This window comes from Cherax quadricarinatus, chromosome 3, assembly GCF_038502225.1.
Source record: "Cherax quadricarinatus isolate ZL_2023a chromosome 3, ASM3850222v1, whole genome shotgun sequence".
NCBI lineage: Eukaryota > Metazoa > Arthropoda > Malacostraca > Decapoda > Parastacidae > Cherax > Cherax quadricarinatus.
The window spans coordinates 14,414,282-14,430,881 of record NC_091294.1 but is presented as its reverse complement, the minus strand read 5'-3'; the positions used below and the strand labels follow the sequence as shown (position 1 = coordinate 14,430,881).

At 44.9% G+C, this 16,600-nt stretch overlaps 1 protein-coding gene across 3 annotated transcripts in view; it reads right to left on the bottom strand.

Annotated features, from left to right (window-relative positions):
- The window catches only part of LOC128684111 (ecdysone-induced protein 74EF), a 1,067,593-nt gene that overhangs the window by 901,554 nt on the left and 149,439 nt on the right, over positions 1 to 16,600 (bottom strand). For 2 of the 3 annotated variants that reach the window (XM_070090227.1, XM_070090262.1), the window contains one exon: positions 4,254 to 4,354. The exons of the other annotated variant lie outside the window; for it this stretch is intronic. The gene's annotated coding sequence lies outside the window, so the exon portion shown is untranslated. The remainder of the gene's footprint in view (positions 1 to 4,253; positions 4,355 to 16,600) is intronic. 3 annotated transcript variants of the gene reach the window in all.

Below are 16,600 nucleotides of genomic sequence, written 5' to 3'. Positions count from 1 at the left end.
GAAACCCCTTTCACGTGCCTTAAATATTCTATGGAGAGGGAACACAGACACAGGGGTCATCCCAAAGTCACTAAAAACAACGGATATAGCCCCGCTCCACAAAGGTGGCAGCAAAGCAAATCTTTGAAAGGATTCTAAGATCGCCAACCACTTAGATACTCATCAGTTGCAAGACCCGGGGCAGCATGGGTTTAGAGTAAGTCTTCATCAGTTGCAAGACCCGGGGCAGCATGGGTTTAGAGTAAGTCTTCCTGCTTCTCACAACTACTGGACAACTATCGCATAGTTTTGGATCTTCTGGAGAACAAACAAAATGCAGATGTAGTATACACAGACTTTGCGAAAGTCTGCAACAAGTAATAGAACACAAAAAGCACGATAAAGGAATAACAGGAAAAGTTGGTAGATGGAACTATAACTTCGTAAAAAATAGAACACAAAGAATAATAATAAACAAAGTAAAGTCAGAGGCGGTTACAATGAAAAACTCTGTTCCAGAAGGTACAGTATTCGCTCCCATCCTTTTCCTCATGTTCATATCTGACAGAATTATAAGCCACTGCGCCGTGTCCTCCTTTGCTGATAGTACCCGAATTTGCATGACAGTATCAACCATCGAAGACACTGCAAATCTCCAAGAGGACATTAACCAAATCTTTAAATGGGCCGCAGAAAACAATACAAAGTTCAGTGAAGACGAATTTTAATTACTCCGCTATGGAAAACTTGAGGAAATAAAAACTGGAGAGTATAAAACATATTCCAACCACACAATAGAGCGAAAAACTAATGTGAAGAACCTGTGAGTGATAATGTCAAAGAATCTCACTTTCAAAGATCACAACAATGTATCTATCATATCTGCTAGGAAAATGATAGGCAGGCGAAATTGCAGACCTTGAGAACACAGAGAATTTTCACGGTACGTATAAGTACGATAAAGCACCTAAATTCCTGGGAACTGTTGAAATCCCTTGATTTGTACTCCCTGGAACGCGGGTGAGAAATGTACATGATAATATACACTCGGAAAGTCCTAGAGGAACTAGTCCCAAATTTGCACACGAAAATCACTCTCTAAGAAAGCAAAATACTCAGCAGGCGATGCAACATCCTTCCAATAAAAAGCAGGGGCGCCACGAGTACACTGAGAGACAGCGCAATAAGTGTCAGGGGCCCAAGACTGTTCAACTGCCTCCCACCATACATAAGCGGGATTACCAATAGACCCCTGGCTGTCTTCAAGAAGGCGCTGGACAGGCACCTAAAGTCAGTACCTGATCAGTCGGGCTGTAGTTCGTACGACGGTTTGCATGCGGCCAACAATAAGAGCCTGCTTGATCAGGCCCTGATGCACCGCGAGGTCTGATCACGGACCGGGCCGCGGGGGCAATGATCCCCGAAGCCCCCTCCAGGTATACTCCAGGTATACCCATCCTGTGGGAGATAGTCACCCCATACCTATCCTGCTAGCAGTAGTCCAGAAACACAATGGGTCCAGAGACTGTACCTCAACATCTTGACAACTAGTTAGTCATCCACTGGGATATCCCCAGTTACATGTGACTCCCATACCCCAGTGAGACAGAGGGCATCAATACCCTCGTGGGTATCCCAACTAGCCCTTCGGCTGTACATCTCTTAGCTCCTTGTTCTTGACGGGTCATGACTGTCATGGGCCAGGAGCTGAGACTCGACCCTTGCAACCACACACACGGCGTAGAAGAAACCTCGAATCCGGTCACAGGTAAAGCGCAGGTCACAAGTAAAGCACAGGTCGTAGGTACCATAGGTTAGAGGTAAACAACAGGTCAGGGGCTGGTCATTAAGGCTTCACGTAAACTTTACATCACCACTTTAATCCATAATATAGGAATGAAACGCTTCTCTCAGCACATACACACTGAGAGAAATACACCTATCGCATGTTCTTGACAACTGGCGATAGAGTGTGCAGTTACTGTTGTTGCTGTTGTTGTTACTGTTGTGACGTCACAACTGTTCCTAGTATATGTCAACGTACACCTGCTTCCGTTTTCTGAGAGCCGTTTTCTATGAGTCGTCTGTTTACATGGGACACTTACCCTTCAAGAACATCCTCTTTACATTATGATATATAAGTAAGTAAGTAAGTAAGTAAGTAAGTTTATTCAGGTATACACAGTACAGTTACATAGAATTATCATACATAGCAGCATATGTGTAGAGAACCTAGGATAACCCAAAAAAGTCAGACAGAGTGACTTATTTCCATTGGGGTCCTTTTACCTTATTATTATAATATAAAGGTTATAATATTTTCTTATTATTCTATAATGAAGATAACATCTTATTATCATACTAAAAAGACTATCTACTACACGAGGGTCATTAAGACTATCTACAATACGAGGGTCATTAACACTATCTACTACCCGAGGGTCATTACGACTATCTACAATACGAGGGTCATTACTAGGGATAAGGTAAAATTTACACGTATTTTAGCTAAAAAATAGAAAATCATTCCCCTCCCTTTCTGTTGCTTCATTCATCAGACACTTTTTGGCAGTCTTCTTGAACTGGTTCAAGCTATGACTGGCCTTGACATTTGTGGGTAGTCTGTTCCATTCCTTTATTGCTGTACAATAAAAGGTGTTTGAAGCCTGGCCACTGACTGTGGGTACTACAAAGTTGTGCTCTCTCCCCCTAGTACTATGATTGCTTTGGTTCCCAACCTTGACAAAATTGACAGCAAGATATTCTGGACACTGTTCGTGAGCAATTTTATAAACATGATTTAGCTTCAGTTGTTTTACTCTGTCTTCAACATTCAGCATATCCAACTGCTGTAATTCATCCTGGCCTACATGTTCTCTTGGTCCCAGCCCCAGGATGAATCTTACGATTTTGTTCTGGGTGATTTGCAGTCTATCTTTCAGTTTTTCTCGTTTTACGCTGAGTTGTTCCGTCGGTTTAAGCTTGGCGGTACGATACATCCTCATAAATTTTTTTTTTCCAGAAAACAGCGACTAGATTTTCACGAAGGAAACTGTACAAACGCCTTGCGTACCCTGAGTTAGTCAATTATGAACGAGGCCTCAATAATTTCGTTCAATCTGGAGTCATATTTACCTGCTGGGAAATATTGCAGGGTGTTAGATAAAGCTTTCAACAAATTATAATGCAACACAGCGTTAGAAATTCTTGATATAAAAGCCGTACAAGCCATGGGAGAAGGAATGTAACCATGGTAGTTAGAATCCTTCCTAGCATGAGCCAGTGCAGGAAGAGAGCTGAAGGTTCCTAATGAACGAAGCTAGAATGGGAGGAGAGTAATTTCTTGTATATTTAACATTCGTGTACCTATCATTGTAAGCTGATCCTCTGTTTGATATTCTTGTAAATAACTCAATTCACTTTATTCCTATTGTATGTTGTTTTATTGTAACTGATTTTCACACAGTTGAGTTACTTAACTGTTTTAATTTTTAAGGTTTATAAGTTCATGACTGATCTATCAGAGCCATAAGTTTTAAAGGGGTGGATTGGTAAGCCAATGGAAGGCCTCGATCAGGTGACCAAAAGCTCCAGCTGTGGGTCATCTTATGACTAAGACCCGGGTCAGGAAACACTTCTTCTGTTTCCTGACAAACTTTACCTAACTTAACCTACTGTAACTTACAGAGAGACTTTAAATATTAAGATATTACAAGGATCTCAAATGAAATAAGTAACTTTGACTGACTTTTTGGGTTTATCCTTGGTAATTTACACATGTTAAACTAGGTATGATAATTGTATTCATGTGTACCTGTACCTAAACAAACTTACTTCATTTGTAATGTGCCAGGAAGCAGAAAAGAAGAAAACTGACAAGAAATGACAGAAATTTTCCACTTCCTCAGAGCCATGATGGAGTTCCACTCCAGAACCACAGGTACTAATGTCAACAAGGCAAAAAAAAAAAAAAAAAAAAGAAATCTTCCCTAACAAACAAGCACTGCAACTTTTTTTTTCCAGATGTAGAGAGTCTTAAACCATCCACCGGCAACAACAATCAACGGAGTCCAGGTGGAGTCACAAGCAATGTTAGCAGCTTTCACAGAAACTAGCACAAAAACCCACATGACAAGGATACATGTACAGCTGGGTACACCCGAGATGTGATGGAAGATAACAAGGAAGCGTAGGCCACCAGTACTCACTGTGATGCTACACAGTACTCACGTAGTACTCTCGGTAATAATACAAAGTACTCAGGTAGTACTCACGGTCATAACAGCCTTGTTATGTGTGTGTGTGTGGAGGAAATCAAGGTTGTGGGCCTCTAATAACTTGTTTGTGTTATCATTGTCTCTGGCAGTATTCACATCTGGTCAAGGAGGAAAAAAACAAGAATTAGCGAAACCTTCCTTGAAAAATGTTACTCTTCTTATTACTTCCACCTCTTCTACTTTTAATATCTCAACCTCTGCTGCTACTACTACTTCTACTACTGTTATTACTACTGCTACTACTACTATTACTACTACTACTGCTGCTGCTATGTGAATTATTATGCGAGCAAATCACCTGCTGGAGTCTTACAGGGCATTACCTGAATTATTACCTCCAAGTAATTTGGGTGAGGTAAGTGGACTTCAGTCACAGCAGGTCGCCTAACTGTCACTCACTCGATGCTCACTCCCTACCACTCTCACAACAAGCTAAACCTGATATTAAATTAATAATTATAATATTAAAACCAGCTACTCAAGTAAACTGAAGTTGTCCTGGGTACACAGAATATAATTATTATACATAAATTATTAGTGTTATTAGAAAGGAAATTTGTATTACTACTTACCATTTATCACAGGAAGACGCTTAATGCGTCTAGGATTTACGATGGCCAACACAAAAACTACTATACATTATGGGTAAGTATCATTTAGCTGAGGTGTGTTGTTGGGAAGGCTTCATTGAAGTCCTCTATTTTTCTGTCCTGGTTACCGAATTGTAAGGGCTATTGATCCCAGTTCTTCAGCAGGAACATGTCAGCAATTTCTAAATTACGAATTGAGGGCGATATACACAAAATGACCTTCAAGAACGCCTGAGTGCATTGCACAATTCAGTCCGGTGTTCACACATTAAATGCATCATGGTGTCTCCCTTCCGGCGTCCCTCCCCTGGTCCCCCCCCCCTTCCACTCTAGGGTCTCCCTTCCGGCGTCCCTCCCCTGGTTCCCGCCCTTCCACTCGACACTTCTCGAAGGGTCCACGTAGCATTACATTTTAATATGCAGTTATTATATTATTCATTTATATGTTCTACATTTAGGGAATTATGTAAATATTTCCACAACTACTACTACTGTTTCTACTACTACTGCTACTACTACTACTGCTACTACTACTACTGCTACTACTACTACTACTACTACTACTGCTACTACTACTACTGTTTCTACTACTGCTGCTACATCCACCACCGCCACCACCGCCACCACCACCACCACCACCGCCGCCACCACCGCCACCACCACCACCGCTGCCACCACCACCACCGCCACCACCAATCCCACCACCACCACCACCACCGCCACCACCACCACCGCCACCACCACCACCACCGCCACCACCACCACCACCACCGCCACCACCACCACCGCCACCACCGCCACCACCACCACCGCCACCACCGCCACCGCCGCCACCACCACCACCACCACCACCACCGCCACCACCGCCACCTACCACCACCACCGCCACCACCACCACCGCCACCACCACCACCACCACCGCCGCCACCACCACCTCCGCCACCATCACCTCCTCCACCTCCTCCACCACCACCACCACCACCACCACCACCACGACCACCACCACCACCGCCTCCGCGGCCGCCACCACCGCCGCCACCACCACCTACCACCACCGCTGGCCACCCACTACCACCACCACCTACCACCACCACCGCGCCACCACCACCACCGCCACCACCACCACCACCACCGCCACCACCACCACCACCACCACCGCCACCACCACCACCGCCGCCACCACCACCGCCGCCGCCACCACCACCACCACCGCCACCACCACCACCACCACCGCCACCACCACCACCGGCCACCACCACCACCACCACCACCACCGCCGCCGCCACCACCCCCACCGCCACCACCACCACCACCCCCACCGCCACCACCACCACCGCCACCACCGCTACCACCGCCACCGCCACCACTGCCACCGCCGCCACCACCACCACCACCGCCACCACCGCCACCACCACCACCACCACCACCGCCACCACCGCCACCACCACCACCGCCACCACCACCACCGCCACCACCACCACCGCCACCACCGCCACCACCACCACCGCCACCACCGCCACCGCCGCCACCACCACCACCACCGCCACCACCACCACCGCCACCACCGCCACCACCACCTACCGCCACCACCGCCACCGCCGCCACCACCACCACCACCGCCACCACCACCACCACCGCCACCACCACCACCGCCACCACCGTCCACCACCACCACCGCCACCACCGCCACCGCCACCGCCTTACCACCGCCACCACCACCACCGCTGCCACCGCCGCCGTCGCCACCGCCGCCGCCGCTGCCACCACCGCCACCACCACCTACCACCGATACCACCACCACCACCGCCACCACCGCCACCACCGCCACCGCCTGCCACCGCCACCGCTGCCACCACCTACCACCGCCACCACCGCTACCGCCGCCACCGCCACCGCCGCCACCACCACCACCGCCACCACCGCCACCGCCGCCTACCACCACCGCCTGCCACCACCACCACCGCCACCACCGCCACCGCCGCACCACCGCCTACCACCGCCACCACCATCCGCCTACCACCACCGCCTACCACCGCCTGCCACCACCACCACCACCACCGCCACCACCGCCACCACCGCCACCACCACCACCACCACCACCGCCACCACCGCCACCACCGCCACCACCACCGCCACCACCACCGCCACCACCGCCACCACCACCACCACCACCACCACCACCGCCACCACCGCCACCACCACCGCCACCACCACCGCCTGCCACCACCACACCACTCCACCACCGCCTACCACTGCCACTACCTTCCACCTGCCACCACCGCCGCCATCCACCACCTATTCACCGCATTACCACCTGCTCACCACCACCGCCGTGCCACCACCTACATCCATTACCGTTAATCACCACCACCGTTTCTACCTCACCGCCGCCGACCTACCACCATCATCACTGCCATCCACCCCACCTGCCCCACCACCACCGCCGCACCACCACCACCGCCACCACCACCGCCGCAACCACCGCTCCCTCACCACCACCGCCTGCCACCACCACCTGCTCACCACCACCGCCGCCACCACCACCGTCCTCACCCTACTCCACCGCTGCCACTACCACCTGCTGCTACTACTACTGCTGCTACTACTACTGCTGCTACTACTACTACTGCTACTACTACTGCTGCTACTACTACTATTACTGGAAATATAAACACACATATGCAGTATAATGTGATTCTTTATTGACAACGTTTCGCCCACACAGTGGGCTTTTTCAAGTCACAAACAGATCTACCTGGGTGGAAGGGACGTGAGTATTTATAGTCAGGTTCAGAATGCTGAGGTCAGGTGGAGAATGCTGCATCTGATGATGTACCGAGTGGGGTTATAGAGTCTAAAATCTTGGGTAGCTTGGAAGGGAGATTGGGTAAGTTTGTGAGCAGACCCTCTGCAGTGTTCCTCCATTCCTATGTTCTTATGTGGGATAGCGATGAAGAAGTTTCTTGGCAAGTGGTTCAGTTATGTTATAGAAGCCATTGTTCTGGTTGAAGTTGTTGGATATACAGATAAGTGATGATTCCAGGATTCTTCGGTACTGAGTGTTGTCTTCTCTTGCGATAAGTCTTGAGTTTCTGTAGTTTATTAAATGGTTGTGTGAATTACGGTGTTGTACACAGGCATTCCTTGTATCGTCAGACCTTGCGCATTGGTGTTCTGACCTGGTGGTGACCTGTACTTAGTGAGTGGTGACCTGTACTTAGCTCAGTGAGGACGTGTCGAGTGTGCTCTCTACGCACTGAACCAAGATGCCCTTCATCGAGTAACTTTACCAACAGCTTAAGGAAGAATTGAGGATGGCGAAGATGAAGATTCGGCGATTGACCGAGGAAAACAAGAAGATTCGTAGTAGTCCTCCTGTTTTGAGTCCTCAGGTCAAGAAGGGAAACTGAACAGTGGCTGGACAGCATGGAACGAAGTTGACGATCAAGAAGACGAATGGAAAGGTAGAAACGATGAAGAAGAAAGAGACTGCTGTGGAAACTGTTGTGGAAACATCTAATGCATTCTCCGTGCTACCCGACGAATGTGAGTCGACTACTGGGAACGTCATGACGAACTACACCAAGGAAGATAAGAATATTGTTGCCGTTGGGGATAGCCAAGTAAGGTATATGGATAGGGCCTTCTGCTTGAAGGACAGGAGTAGGAGACAGAGGGTTTGCTTTCCTGGGGCTGGGATGGAGGATATTGTTAGCTGTCTGGATGAAATCATGAGAGGTAATGGGAGCAATCCTATTATCTGTCTCAGTGCTGGAGGCAGCGATGTTGGCAGACGAAGGAGTGAGGACCTGATTAGCAGGTATAGGTCAACAATAGAAATAATTAGGAGGAAGGGTGGGAACCCTGTCATGTGTGGTATTTTGCCAAGGAGATGAGTTGGAAATGAATGGTTGTCCAGGGCAATTGGTGTCAACTGCTGGCTGGACAAATACTGTAAGGAAAATGCGGTAACATTCATTGACAACTGGGACCTCTTCTATGGCAGAAATGACATGTATGCCAGGGATGGGGTTTACTTATCTAGGTCTGGGGGTGGGGGCACTGGCAACTGCAGTGGAGGGAGCTGTTAGGACTTTAAACTAGGAATAGTTAGTGGTATGGGTTTTGGCAGGAAAACAATGAAGTCCCAGTGTAGTAATATTATGAGTTCTAGGGGAACTAGTAATAAGCAGAACGAGGTAGATATTGAAAAGCCAGTGACACTAAGTGATAAGGACAGTAATAGGTTTAGTAGAAAAACAGAAATGAGCAGGAAGGGTAAAGAGAAAGGAGGGTCTTTCAATGTATATTATGCTAATAGCCGTAGTACTAGGAATAAGATGGACGAGTTGAGATTAGTTGCTAGTGCAGGTAACATTGATGTATTTGTCATAACTGAGACGTGGTTTAATTAAAAAAGTCGGGACATGCCTGCAGAATGTCACATTCAGGGTTTTAAATTGTTCCAAGTAGATAGAAGTATCGGGAAGGGGGGTGGGGTGGCATTGTATGTCCGAGATCGCGTGAACTGTTGCATAAAAACGGGTATTAAGTCTGAAGTAACACATACAGAGTCTGTTTGGATAGAATTTTCAGAGGGGCATGAAAAACTGATTTTAGGTGTGATATACCGTCCCCCAAAAATAGATAGGGACCAAGGGAGACTACTATGGGAGGAAATTGTTAAGGCCACAAGGCACGATAATGTAGTAATTCTAGGAGACTAACTTTAGTCATATTGATTGGAATTTCTTGACTGGGAATTTAGAATCATACTTCTTAGAAGTAGTTCAGGATTGTTTTTTGAAGCAGTTTGTGACAGGACCTACAAGGGGAAATAAACTGCTTGACTTAGTGCTGATGCTACTACTATTACTACTACTACTACTACTGCTGCTACTACTACTACTGCTACTATTACTGCTACTACTGCCTGCCGCCTTGCTACCACCACTCTGCCACGCCTATCACCTCACTACCACACCGTCGCTGCCTGCCAGTTACTGCACCACTACCGCCACTATATTACCACAGCTACCACCTGCCTACCACCGCCACGCCATCCACCTACACTCTGCCACATACTTACCACTACCACGACCACTGATGGCCAACCATCACCTGCCACCAATATTACCTACTACTACCTACCACCACCGCTGGCCAGCTACCACCACCACCACCTGTCCACCATTACTCACCTACCACCAGGACCACCACTACCACCATTACCACCTACCACCACCACCGCCGCCTTGCCTGTCCACTACCTACGATCACCACTGGCCAGGACATACCACCACTACACTACCATCACTACCACTGCCATTACCACTACCATCATAACACATACCACCGTCATTACTACCTACCAGCCAGCCACCTTCCACCACCACCACCTACTACCTACCTGGGTATCAATGATTACCACCACTACCGCTACCACCTACCACTGACCACTCCACCTGACCACCTACCACTACCACTACCACCGCCGCCGCCTACCACCACTCCTGGGCCACTACCACGACCCTGGTACTACCATTACCACCTACTTACCGCCGCCGCCATTACTATTACATACTACCACGACCTAACCACAACCACTAATACTACTATTACTGTAAATAATAATAATAATAATAATAATAATAATAATAATAATAATAATAATAATACAGTTGTTATTAGTTAGTATACTTTAATGAATGTCTCTGGTTATACACAGCATATCTGCCTGGTTATACAGAGCATATCTGCTTGGTTATACAGAGCATATCTGCTTGGTTATACAGAGCATATCTGCCTGGTTATACAGAGCATATCTGCTTGGTTATACAGAGCATATCTGCCTGGTTATACAGAGCATATCTGCCTGGTTATACAGAGCATATCTGCTTGGTTATACAGAGCATATCTGCCTGGTTATACAGAGCATATCTGCTTGGTTATACAGAGCATATCTGCTTGGTTATACAGAGCATATCTGCTTGGTTATACAGAGCATATCTGCTTGGTTATACAGAGCATATCTGCTTGGTTATACAGAGCATATCTGCTTGGTTATACAGAGCATATCTGCTTGGTTATACAGAGCATATCTGCTTGGTTATACAGAGCATATCTGCTTGGTTATACAGAGCATATCTGCCTGGTTATACAGAGCATATCTGCTTGGTTATACAGAGCATATCTGCCTGGTTATACAGAGCATATCTGCCTGGTTATACAGAGCATATCTGCTTGTTATACAGAGCATATCTGCCTGGTTATACAGAGCATATCTGCTTGGTTATACAGAGCATATCTGCTTGGTTATACAGAGCATATCTGCTTGGTTATACAGAGCATATCTGCTTGGTTATACAGAGCATATCTGCTTGGTTATACAGAGCATATCTGCTTGGTTATACAGAGCATATCTGCTTGGTTATACAGAGCATATCTGCTTGGTTATACAGAGCATATCTGCTTGGTTATACAGAGCATATCTGCCTGGTTATACAGAGCATATCTGCTTGGTTATACAGAGCATATCTGCCTGGTTATACAGAGCATATCTGCTTGGTTATACAGAGCATATCTGCTTGGTTATACAGAGCATATCTGCTTGGTTATACAGAACATATCTGCTTGGTTATACAGAGCATATCTGCCTGGTTATACAGAGCATATCTGCTTGGTTATACAAAGCATATCTGCCTGGTTATACAGAGCATATCTGCTTGGTTATACAGAGCATATCTGCCTGGTTATACAGAGCATATCTGCTTGGTTATACAGAGCATATCTGCTTGGTTATACAGAGCATATCTGCTTGGTTATACAGAGCATATCTGCTTGGTTATACAGAGCATATCTGCCTGGTTATACAGAGCATATCTGCCTGGTTATACAGAGCATATCTGCTTGGTTATACAGAGCATATCTGCTTGGTTATACAGAGCATATCTGCTTGGTTATACAGAGCATATCTGCTTGGTTATACAGAACATATCTGCTTGGTTATACAGAACATATCTGCTTGGTTATACACAGCATATCTGCCTGGTTATACAGAGCATATCTGCTTGGTTATACAGAGCATATCTGCTTGGTTATACAGAGCATATCTGCTTGGTTATACAGAGCATATCTGCTTGGTTATACAGAACATATCTGCTTGGTTATACAGAACATATCTGCTTGGTTATACACAGCATATCTGCCTGGTTATACAGAGCATATCTGCTTGGTTATACAGAGCATATCTGCTTGTTTATACAGAGCATATCTGCTTGGTTATACAGAGCATATCTGCTTGGTTATACAGAACATATCTGCTTGGTTATACAGAACATATCTGCTTGGTTATACACAGCATATCTGCCTGGTTATACAGAGCATATCTGCTTGGTTATACAGAGCATATCTGCTTGGTTATACAGAGCATATCTGCTTGGTTATACAGAGCATATCTGCTTGGTTATACAGAACATATCTGCTTGGTTATACAGAACATATCTGCTTGGTTATACACAGCATATCTGCCTGGTTATACAGAGCATATCTGCTTGGTTATACAGAGCATATCTGCTTGGTTATACAGAGCATATCTGCTTGGTTATACAGAGCATATCTGCTTGGTTATACAGAGCATATCTGCTTGGTTATACAGAGCATATCTGCTTGGTTATACAGAGCATATCTGCTTGGTTATACAGAGCATATCTGCTTGGTTATACAGAGCATATCTGCTTGGTTATACAGAGCATATCTGCTTGGTTATACAGAGCATATCTGCTTGGTTATACAGAGCATATCTGCTTGGTTATACAGAGCATATCTGCTTGGTTATACAGAGCATATCTGCTTGGTTATACACAGCATATCTGCTTGGTTATACACAGCATATCTGCTTGGTTATACAGAGCGTATCTGCTTGGTTATACAGAGCATATCTGCTTGGTTATACACAGCATATCTGCTTGGTTATACAGAGCGTATCTGCTTGGTTATACAGAGCATATCTGCTTGGTTATACACAGCATATCTGCTTGGTTATACAGAGCATATCTGCTTGGTTATACACAGCATATCTGCTTGGTTATACAGAGCATATCTGCTTGGTTATACAGAGCATATCTGCTTGGTTATACAGAGCGTATCTGCTTGGTTATACAGAGCATATCTGCCTGGTTATACAGAGCATATCTGCTTGGTTATACAGAGCATATCTGCTTGGTTATACAGAGCATATCTGCTTGGTTATACAGAGCATATCTGCCTGGTTATACAGAGCATATCTGCTTGGTTATACACAGCATATCTGCTTGGTTATACACAGCATATCTGCTTGGTTATACAGAGCGTATCTGCTTGGTTATACAGAGCATATCTGCTTGGTTATACACAGCATATCTGCTTGGTTATACAGAGCGTATCTGCTTGGTTATACAGAGCATATCTGCTTGGTTATACACAGCATATCTGCTTGGTTATACAGAGCATATCTGCTTGGTTATACACAGCATATCTGCTTGGTTATACAGAGCATATCTGCTTGGTTATACAGAGCATATCTGCTTGGTTATACAGAGCGTATCTGCTTGGTTATACAGAGCATATCTGCCTGGTTATACAGAGCATATCTGCTTGGTTATACAGAGCATATCTGCTTGGTTATACAGAGCATATCTGCTTGGTTATACAGAGCATATCTGCTTGGTTATACAGAGCATATCTGCTTGGTTATACACAGCATATCTGCTTGGTTATACACAGCATATCTGCTTGGTTATACAGAGCGTATCTGCTTGGTTATACAGAGCATATCTGCTTGGTTATACACAGCATATCTGCTTGGTTATACAGAGCGTATCTGCTTGGTTATACAGAGCATATCTGCTTGGTTATACACAGCATATCTGCTTGGTTATACAGAGCATATCTGCTTGGTTATACACAGCATATCTGCTTGGTTATACAGAGCATATCTGCTTGGTTATACAGAGCATATCTGCTTGGTTATACAGAGCGTATCTGCTTGGTTATACACAGCATATCTGCTTGGTTATACAGAGCATATCTGCTTGGTTATACAGAGCATATCTGCTTGGTTATACAGAGCGTATCTGCTTGGTTATACAGAGCATATCTGCTTGGTTATACAGAGCGTATCTGCTTGGTTATACAGAGCATATCTGCTTGGTTATACAGAGCATATCTGCTTGGTTATACAGAGCATATCTGCTTGGTTATACAGAGCATATCTGCTTGGTTATACAGAGCATATCTGCTTGGTTATACAGAGCGTATCTGCTTGGTTATACAGAGCATATCTGCTTGGTTATACAGAGCGTATCTGCTTGGTTATACAGAGCATATCTGCTTGGTTATACAGAACATATCTGCTTGGTTATACAGAGCATATCTGCTTGGTTATACAGAGCGTATCTGCTTGGTTATACAGAGCATATCTGCTTGTTTATACAGAGCATATCTGCTTGGTTATACAGAACATATCTGCTTGGTTATACACAGCATATCTGCTTGGTTATACAGAGCGTATCTGCTTGGTTATACAGAGCATATCTGCTTGGTTATACAGAGCGTATCTGCTTGGTTATACAGAGCATATCTGCTTGGTTATACAGAACATATCTGCTTGGTTATACAGAGCATATCTGCTTGGTTATACAGAGCGTATCTGCTTGGTTATACAGAGCATATCTGCTTGTTTATACAGAGCATATCTGCTTGGTTATACAGAGCGTATCTGCTTGGTTATACAGAGCATATCTGCTTGGTTATACAGAGCATATCTGCTTGGTTATACAGAGCATATCTGCTTGGTTATACAGAGCATATCTGCTTGGTTATACAGAGCATATCTGCTTGGTTATACAGAGCATATCTGCTTGGTTATACAGAGCATATCTGCTTGGTTATACAGAGCATATCTGCTTGGTTATACAGAGCATATCTGCTTGGTTATACAGAGCATATCTGCTAGGTTATACAGAGCGTATCTGCTTGGTTATACAGAGCATATCTGCTTGGTTATACAGAACATATCTGCTTGGTTATACAGAGCATATCTGCTTGGTTATACAGAGCATATCTGCTTGGTTATACAGAGCATATCTGCTTGGTTATACAGAGCATATCTGCTTGGTTATACAGAGCATATCTGCCTGGTTATACAGAGCATATCTGCTTGGTTATACAGAGCATATCTGCCTGGTTATACAGAGCACATATGCCAGCCTTAAGATTAATTTATAACTGCTGGATGATCAATTAATTTTGTTTACAAGAATGTTAACTGGTAAAAACTCACAACACCATCACTGGAACAATACACAAATATCACGCACCTAGCACACTCAAACTTATGACGATGTTTCGGCCCGACTTTGAGTTTTCATAAGTCACAGTGAAGTGTGAGAAGGGAAGGAGGCCAGAATATTTGCGAGAGGGAGCCGGGAAGGGAGTGGTATAACGGGAGGAAGGAGTAGTTGTGATAGTAGTAGTAGTGATGGCAATAGTAGTGGCAGTAGTAGCAGCAGTGGTGGTAGTATAAGTAGTAGTGCATCAGTGCTAGCAATAGTAGTAATTTATAAGAACAAGAAAATAAAGGAGTGCTGAATGAGAGCTACTGGTCCACAGGTGTTGGACAAAACCTCCCGTGGGACAAAATCCCATAGGAAAAAATCCACCTAGGCAGAAGACAGGAAAGTCAGTGAAGATTACGTAAGTAAGATTATTCAGGTATAGATAAATACAGTTACATAGATTATCATAGCCATGGGTTCTAACCCCACGCGTTCCCTGGTTTGTTTGCAATCGTGTTATTACATTTTCGTGAGTCATAATAATACTTAAGTTTGTAATTCTTAACATTAACTCAAACTCTCAGGAATTTATTTGTAAAACAATTTGTTGTAACATTTGCAACATTATTATTATGTTGTTCACATACAAGTAAATATAATAATTTATATTTCAGTGTTACTGCACAGGACTTATAATAATCTGAAGGAATTATATAAATGGTTTAAAAAAACAACAACTCGAAGAATGAGACAAATGTGCAACACTTGGGTAACTTTACTGTGGTAAAGCTTCGCCAGCGAGTGACTTCTTCAGTCCTGTGCAGAGAAAGGTGGAAGGTGAGAAAACGTTTGAGGTAATCCGTCCCTCAGCTTGGAGTCAATGTGTTCAGTGTATCAGTCTTGATACACTGAGAAGTGACTTATATACTGTAGACAGGTGAGGTGAGACAGTTGGAGGCGGCGTCACCAGTGGAAATATTCATTAGTGTAAGTAAGTCAGGCCTATAAGATAGGCAAGTGTTGAAAAATTCTCTGTATTAAGATTGCAAGATGTTCCTGTCTGACATATGGTTGAAAAAACCGACAACATGAAGAATGACACCTGTGCAACAACCACAGCAACATCTTGCAATCTTGATGCTGAGATTTTTTTTCAATACTTGCCTACCCTATAGGCCTGACCTACTTACACTAGTGAATATTTCCACTGGTGACGCCGCCTCCAACTGTCTCACTCACCTGTCTACAGTATACAAGTCACTTCTCCGTGCATATGTAGTACCTTTATCAAGAATGATACACTGAACACATCGACTCCAGGCTGAGGGACGGATTACCGAAACTCCTCAAAGTTAACAACGAAACAAATACAACAAACATATTAAGAAGCCTTTGACAAACTAACTGAAGATAACAAAGAAACTAAGAGTTTGGTCAT